Here is a 6572-nt window from a genome sequence, read left to right as displayed (position 1 = left end):
CACTTGTGAAAAAATGCCAAGCTACAGTTGAGATGATCAGGAGATCTCAAAAGATACAAAGCTCCTAAGAAAAAGAAAACAAGATAATAAATTACAAAAGCAGCTTACCAACACAGGACACAAAATAAATAAATTTAAAAACCTTGCATTTGAGTGTAATCCTCTTCATTACCATATATAGCTCTGTTTCTTTGGATGCCAAAGCTGATGCTTCAATAAAGCAAGAACAGCTTGAGAAATCCCATTCATTGAAAGAAAGGGAGAGCTCTTATCCCATTGAAGCCCAGCTGCTGAATGACCTCCTTGGGCAAAGGCTGGGGTTAATATACCCCTGGCCACACCCACATACCTTCCCATGAGGCTCGAGGGAAAGGGAGGAGCCAAATGCCACAAAGTATAAAAGCTCTGGGAGGAGTAGCACTGAGTTTTCCATGTTCAGGAGAAGTAAAGGCCCTGATGCAGGAAAACACTGCTAATGAGGATAAATACACCATCTCTCTTTCTGCAGCTATACCCACTGAAACAGCAGAGACCAGGTAAGAAACTGAACTTTTCTGTTGGACAGAGGAAGAACAAGATAAACAACCTAAAAATGCAGACAAAAAATTAACTTATCAAAGAAGATGAAAGGTTACGGTGGTGGGTCACCCGGACATTCCACAGGCAGCAAGAGTTTCTGGTCCTAGCATCTTTTCTCTGAGAAAAAGCTTTAGCTGTGTTCAATCTGGGGGCTGATATGGCAAATTTCACTGCAGGGCTCCTGGAAATGAACAAGAACCCTTTTCCTGGGGGAAAGCAAGCCCTCACCCTAATGGTCTCGGAGGTGAAGAGAAATCCGGGCACTACATAGGCAGCAAGAGCTTCTGACCCTAGCAGCTTTTCTCTGACAAAAAGCTTCAGTTGTGTTCAACCTGGGGACTGACATGGCCAATTTCCCTGCAAGGCTCCTGAAAGTGAATGAGGACCCTTTTCCCCTTTGATAATAAAGTAATTAACTTTTCCACCACACCTTAATTAGCTACCAATTAACTAATTCTCCTTTTACAAGGCATGCTAATTATTCACTAATGACCTAATTCAGTAATTTATTTCTTGCACTGCACCCTAATGGGTTACTAATTAATTAGTTTCACAGGCAGCAAGATTTTTCTGTCCGGTTACCTTTGGTTTCGGAGAAATCTTCATCCATGTTCACTTTGGAGAGGAGGATCAGGTATTTGAGGCAGGACTCTTGCAAGCAACAGACAGCCGTATCCCCAAGGAAACAAAGCCCTGACCCTCAGGGTTTCAGGTGCAGATAGTGTGAAACTCCATAGGCAACAAGAGTTTTCTGTCCTGGCACCTTTTTTCTGAGAGAAAACTTTGTCCATGTTCAGTTTTGGGAGACGGAGTGGCAATTTCACTGCAAGGCTCTTGCAAATGAATTACAGCCCTTTTCCCCAGGAAAGACAGCTTGTAGCCTTAAAATTTTAGAGGCAGTTGGTGGGCCAGGCTGGACACTCCATGAGCAGCAAAGTTCCCTGTGGTGGCACCTTTGGTCCAAGAGGAATACTCATTCATGTTCAATTTCAGGACTCAGACTGGAATTTTCAGAGCAGGAAAACCAGGAAAGAACCAGGGAAAGAATCCTCAGGAAGGAAATCCCTTACCCTCACGGTCTCAGGCGCAGGTGGTGCGACACTTCATGGGTGGCAACAGCTTTCTGTGGTAGAACCTTTTGTCTGGGATGAATCTTTGTTGGCATTCAGTAGAGGGAGTCAGACTTCACTTTCAGGGGAGGGCTCTGAAAAGCAAAAACCAGACCTTTCCCACAGGAGAGAAAGCCTGTAAACTTGGGGATTCAGGTGCAGCTGATGGACCAGCCTGGGCACTCCATGGGCAACAAGATGTTTGTGTGGTGGCACCTTTTGCCTGGGAGGAATCTTCATCCCTTTTGAATTTTGGCAAGTCGGTCCAGCTATCTTGGCACCAGCCTCCTGCAAGCGAATTACAGACCATTTCCCCATGAAAGGCAACATGTAGCCTCAGACTCTCAGGTGTACTACATGAGACACCCAGGGCACTCCATGGGAAGCCACAGATGTCTGTCCTGGCATCTTTTGTCTCAGAGTTATGTTCACCTGCTTTCACTTTTGAGAGTTGCACCATGATTATCACCACAAGTCTCTGGAAACCAAATAATAGCCCTTTCCCCCAGATAATAAAGCCCTTAATCTCAGGGCTGCACATGCAGGTGGTGTGGCACTCCCTGTGCAGGAAGATCTTTCTGTCCTGTCACCATTTGTTTGGGAGGAATCCTCATCTGAGTTCATTTTAAGAAGTCAAACCATCTTTCTCGGTTCAGGACACCTGTAAGTGAACAAGAGCCTGATTCCCCAGGAAAGAAAGCCCTTACCCTCAGGGCCTCAGGGGTAGCTGCTATGAAACTCCATGGGAAACAAGAGCTCTCTGTCCTGGAACCTTTTGTCTGGGAGGAATCTTCATCCTTATGCAATTTTGGGAGTAAAGACTGACAGTTTCAGCACAGGATTAAAAACACGATCAACAGCCCTTATTCCCAGGAAAGAAAGCCTGGAACCTTTGGCTGTTAGGTGCATTTGGTGGGCCAGTTTGGGCACTCGATGGGCAGCAACATCTCTCTGTCCTGGCATCTTTTGTCTTGCAGGAATCTTGGCCTGTATGGAATATTGGGAGTCAGACTGGCAGTTTCAGCACAGGATTTCTAAAAATGAACAACAGCCCTTTTACACAGGAAACAAAGCACTGACCATTTTAACTTCAGGTGCAGTTGGTAGGCCAGCCTGGGCACTCCTTAGGCAGCAAGAGCTTTCTGGTGTGCTACCTTTTGTCTGGGAGGAATCCTCATCCGTATTCAATTTTGGGAGCTGGACTGCCCCTTTTGGCTCGAGTCCTGCAAGGTCACATCAACCCTTTTCCCCTGGAAGGAAAGCCCTTACCTTCTTGGTTTCAGGTGCAGTTGGTGGGCCGGCCTGGACACTCGCTGGGCAGCAAGAGCTTTGTGTGGTGTCACCTTTGATCTGGGAGGAATCTTCGTCCGTATGGAATTTTGGGAGCTGGACTGCCCATTTCGGCAGTAGGATTGCTGCAAGGTAACAACAGCCCTTATGGCCAGGACAGAAAGCCTGAAACCTTTGGGTTTCAGGTGCAGTTGGTGGGCCAGCCTAGGCACTCCATGGGCAGCAAGAGCTTTCTGTGGTGGCACCTTTTATCTTGGTGGAATCCTCCTCCGTATTCAATTCTGGGAGTCGGACTGGCAATTGCAGCGCAGGACCCTTCACGTGAACTACAGCCCTTTTCCCCAAGAAAAAAGGTCCTTACCTTTGGGGTCTCAGGTGCAGTTGGTGGGCCAGCCAGGGCAGTCCATGGCCAGCAAGAGCTCTCTGTGCTGGCACCTTTTGTCTGGGAGGAATCCTCGTCTGTATTCAATTCTGGGACTTGGACTGGTAATTTCAGGGCAGGACTCCTGCAAGCGAACAGCCCTTTCTCCCAGGCAAGAAAGTGCTTACCCTCAGGGTCTCAGGTGCAGTTGGTGGGCTAGCCTAGGCACTAGCCTAGGTGGGCAGCAACATCTCTCTGTCCTGGCACCTTTTGTCTTGCAACAATCTGCATCCGGATGCAATTTTGGGAGTCGGACTGCCAGTTTCAGCGCAGGATTCCTAACAACAGCCCTTTTCCACAGCAAAGCGAGCACCGACCCTTTTAATTTCAGGTGCCGGTGGTGGGCCAGCCTGGGCACTCCTTAGGCAGCAAGAGCTTTCTGGTGTGCTACCTTTTGTCTGGGAGGAATCCTCATCCGTATTCAATTTTGGGAGCTGGACTGCCCCTTTCGGCTCGAGGAGTCCTGCAGGGTCACATCAACCCTTTTCCCCTGGAAGGAAAGCCCTTACCTTCTTGGTTTCAGGTGCAGTTGGTGGGCCGGCCTGGACACTCGCTGGGCAGCAAGAGCTTTGTGTGGTGTCACCTTTGATCTGGGAGGAATCTTCGTCCGTATGGAATTTTGGGAGCTGGACTGCCCATTTCGGCAGTAGGATTGCTGCAAGGTAACAACAGCCCTTATGGCCAGGGCAGAAAGCCTGAAACCTTTGGGTTTCAGGTGCAGTTGGTGGGCCAGCCTAGGCACTCCATGGGCAGCAAGAGCTCTCTGTGCTGGCACCTTTTGTCTGGGAGGAATCCTCGTCTATATTCAATTCTGGGACTTGGACTGGCAATTTCAGTGCAGGACTCCTGCAAGCGAACAACAGCCCTTTCTCCCAGGCAAGAAAGTGCTTACCCTCAGGGTCTCAGGTGCAGTTGGTGGGCCAGCCTAGGCACTCCATGGGCAGCAAGAGCTTTCTGTGGTGGCACCTTTTATCTTGGTGGAATCCTCCTCTGTATTCAATTCTGGGAGTCGGACTGGCGATTGCAGCGCAGGACTCCTGCACGTGAACTACAGCCCTTTTCCCCAAGAAAAAAGGTCCTTACCTTTGGGGTCTCAGGTGCAGTTGGTGGGCCAGCCAGGGCAGTCCATGGGCAGCAAGAGCTCTCTGTGGTGGCACCTTTGGTCTGGGAGGAATCTTCGTCCGTATGCCATGTTGAGACTTGGACTGGCACTTTCAGGACAGGGCTGAAAAAAACAACAACAGCCATTATCCCGACGAAACAAACCCTGGAACCTCTGGCTTTCAGGTGCAGTTGGTGGGCCAGCCTGGGCAGTCCATGGACAGCAAGAGCTCTCTGTGCTGGCACCTTTTGTCTGGGAGGAATCCTCGTCTGTATTCAATTCTGAGACTTGGACTGGCAATTTCAGTGCAGGACTCCTGCAAGCGAACAACAGCCCTTTCTCCCAGGCAAGAAAGTGCTTACCCTCAGGGTCTCAGGTGCAGTTGGTGGGCCAGCCAGGGCAGTCCATGGGCAGCAAGAGCTCTCTGTGCTGGCACCTTTTGTCTGGGAGGAATCCTCGTCTGTATTCAATTCTGGGACTTGGACTGGCAATTTCAGTGCAGGACTCCTGCAGGCGAACAACAGCCCTTTCTCCCAGGCAAGAAAGTGCTTACCCTCAGGGTCTCAGGTGCAGTTGGTGGGCCAGCCAGGGCAGTCCATGGCCAGCAAGAGCTTTCTGTGGTGGCACCTTTTATCTTGGTGGAATCCTCATCCGTATTCAATTCTGGGAGTCGGACTGGCGATTGCAGCGCAGGACTCCTGCACGTGAACTACAGCCCTTTTCCCCAAGAAAAAAGGTCCTTACCTTAGGGGTCTCAGGTGCAGTTGCTGAGCCAGCCAGGGCAGTCCATGGGCAGCAAGAGCTCTCTGTGCTGGCACCTTTTGTCTGGGAGGAATCCTCGTCTGTATTCAATTCTGAGACTTGGACTGGCAATTTCAGGGCAGGACTCCTGCAAGCGAACAACAGCCCTTTCTCCCAGGCAAGAAAGTGCTTACCCTCAGGGTCTCAGGTGCAGTTGGTGGGCCAGCCAGGGCAGTCCATGGGCAGCAAGAGCTCTCTGTGCTGGCACCTTTTGTCTGGGAGGAATCCTCGTCTGTATTCAATTCTGGGACTTGGACTGGCAATTTCAGGGCAGGACTCCTGCAAGCGAACAACAGCCCTTTCTCCCAGGCAAGAAAGTGCTTACCCTCAGGGTCTCAGGTGCAGTTGGTGGGCTAGCCTAGGCGCTAGCCTAGGTGGGCAGCAACATCTCTCTGTCCTGGCACCTTTTGTCTTGCAACAATCTGCATCCGGATGCAATTTTGGGAGTCGGACTGCCAGTTTCAGCGCAGGATTCCTAACAACAGCCCTTTTCCACAGCAAAGCGAGCACCGACCCTTTTAATTTCAGGTGCGGTGGTGGGCCAGCCTGGGCACTCCTTAAGCAGCAAGAGCTTCCTGGTGTGCTACCTTTTGTCTGGGAGGAATCCTCATCCGTATTCAATTTAGGGAGCTGGACTGCCCCTTTTGGCTCGAGGAGTCCTGCAAGGTAAACATCAAGCCTTTTCCCCTGGAAGGAAAGCCCTTGGTTTCAGGTGCAGTTCTTGGGCCGGCCTAAAAATCTTAAAATCAGGAGAAGACCCTAAGAGAATAAAAATAAGGAGAGTAGCCTAAAAAAATAAAATCAGGAGGAGAGCCTAAATAAATTAAAATCAGGAGAAGAGCCTAAAAAAATTAAAATCAGGACAGGAGCCTACAAAAATTAAAATCAGGACAGGAGCCTACAAAAACTAGAATCATGAGAGGAGCCTAAAAAAATTAATATCAGGAGAGGAGCCTAAAAAAATTAAAACCAGCAGAGGAGCCTAAAAAAATTAAAAGCAGGAGAGGAGCCTAAGAGAATAAAAATCAGGAGAGGAGACTAAAAATCTAAAAATCAGGAGAGGGGCCTATAAAAATTAATATCAGGAGAGGAGCCTAAAAAAACAAAAATCAGGAGAGGAGCCTAAAAAAACAAAAATCAGGAGAGGAGCCTAAAAAAACAAAAATCAGGAGAGGAGCCTAAAAAAATTAAAATCAGGAGAGGAGCCTAAAAAAATTGAAATCAGGAGAGGAGCCAAAAAATCTAAAAATCAGGAGAGGAGCCAAAAAAA

At 49.0% G+C, this 6572-nt stretch overlaps 1 long non-coding RNA gene across 7 annotated transcripts; it reads left to right on the top strand.

Annotated features, from left to right (window-relative positions):
* The first annotated feature begins 202 nt into the window (after window positions 1–202).
* Window positions 203–5805, top strand: LOC127481166 (uncharacterized). Of its 7 annotated transcripts, XR_007908129.1 has the most exons (5): window positions 203–536; window positions 1128–1213; window positions 2972–3163; window positions 3923–4114; window positions 5451–5805. It is a non-coding gene; the product is annotated as an uncharacterized LOC127481166 (long non-coding RNA). The 7 variants fall into 7 exon arrangements; XR_007908125.1 differs by lacking the exon at window positions 1128–1213; XR_007908126.1 differs by lacking the exons at window positions 1128–1213; window positions 5451–5805 and adding an exon at window positions 4878–5054.
* Window positions 5806–6572: the final 767 nt, after the last annotated feature.

This window comes from Manacus candei, unplaced genomic scaffold (genome assembly GCF_025592945.1).
Source record: "Manacus candei isolate 608988 ecotype Guabito, Panama unplaced genomic scaffold, ASM2559294v1 h1tg000077l, whole genome shotgun sequence".
Classification (NCBI taxonomy): Eukaryota; Metazoa; Chordata; class Aves; order Passeriformes; family Pipridae; genus Manacus; species Manacus candei.
The sequence above is the reverse complement of the archived record's forward strand: the minus strand, read 5'-3'. Positions and strand labels throughout refer to the sequence as shown.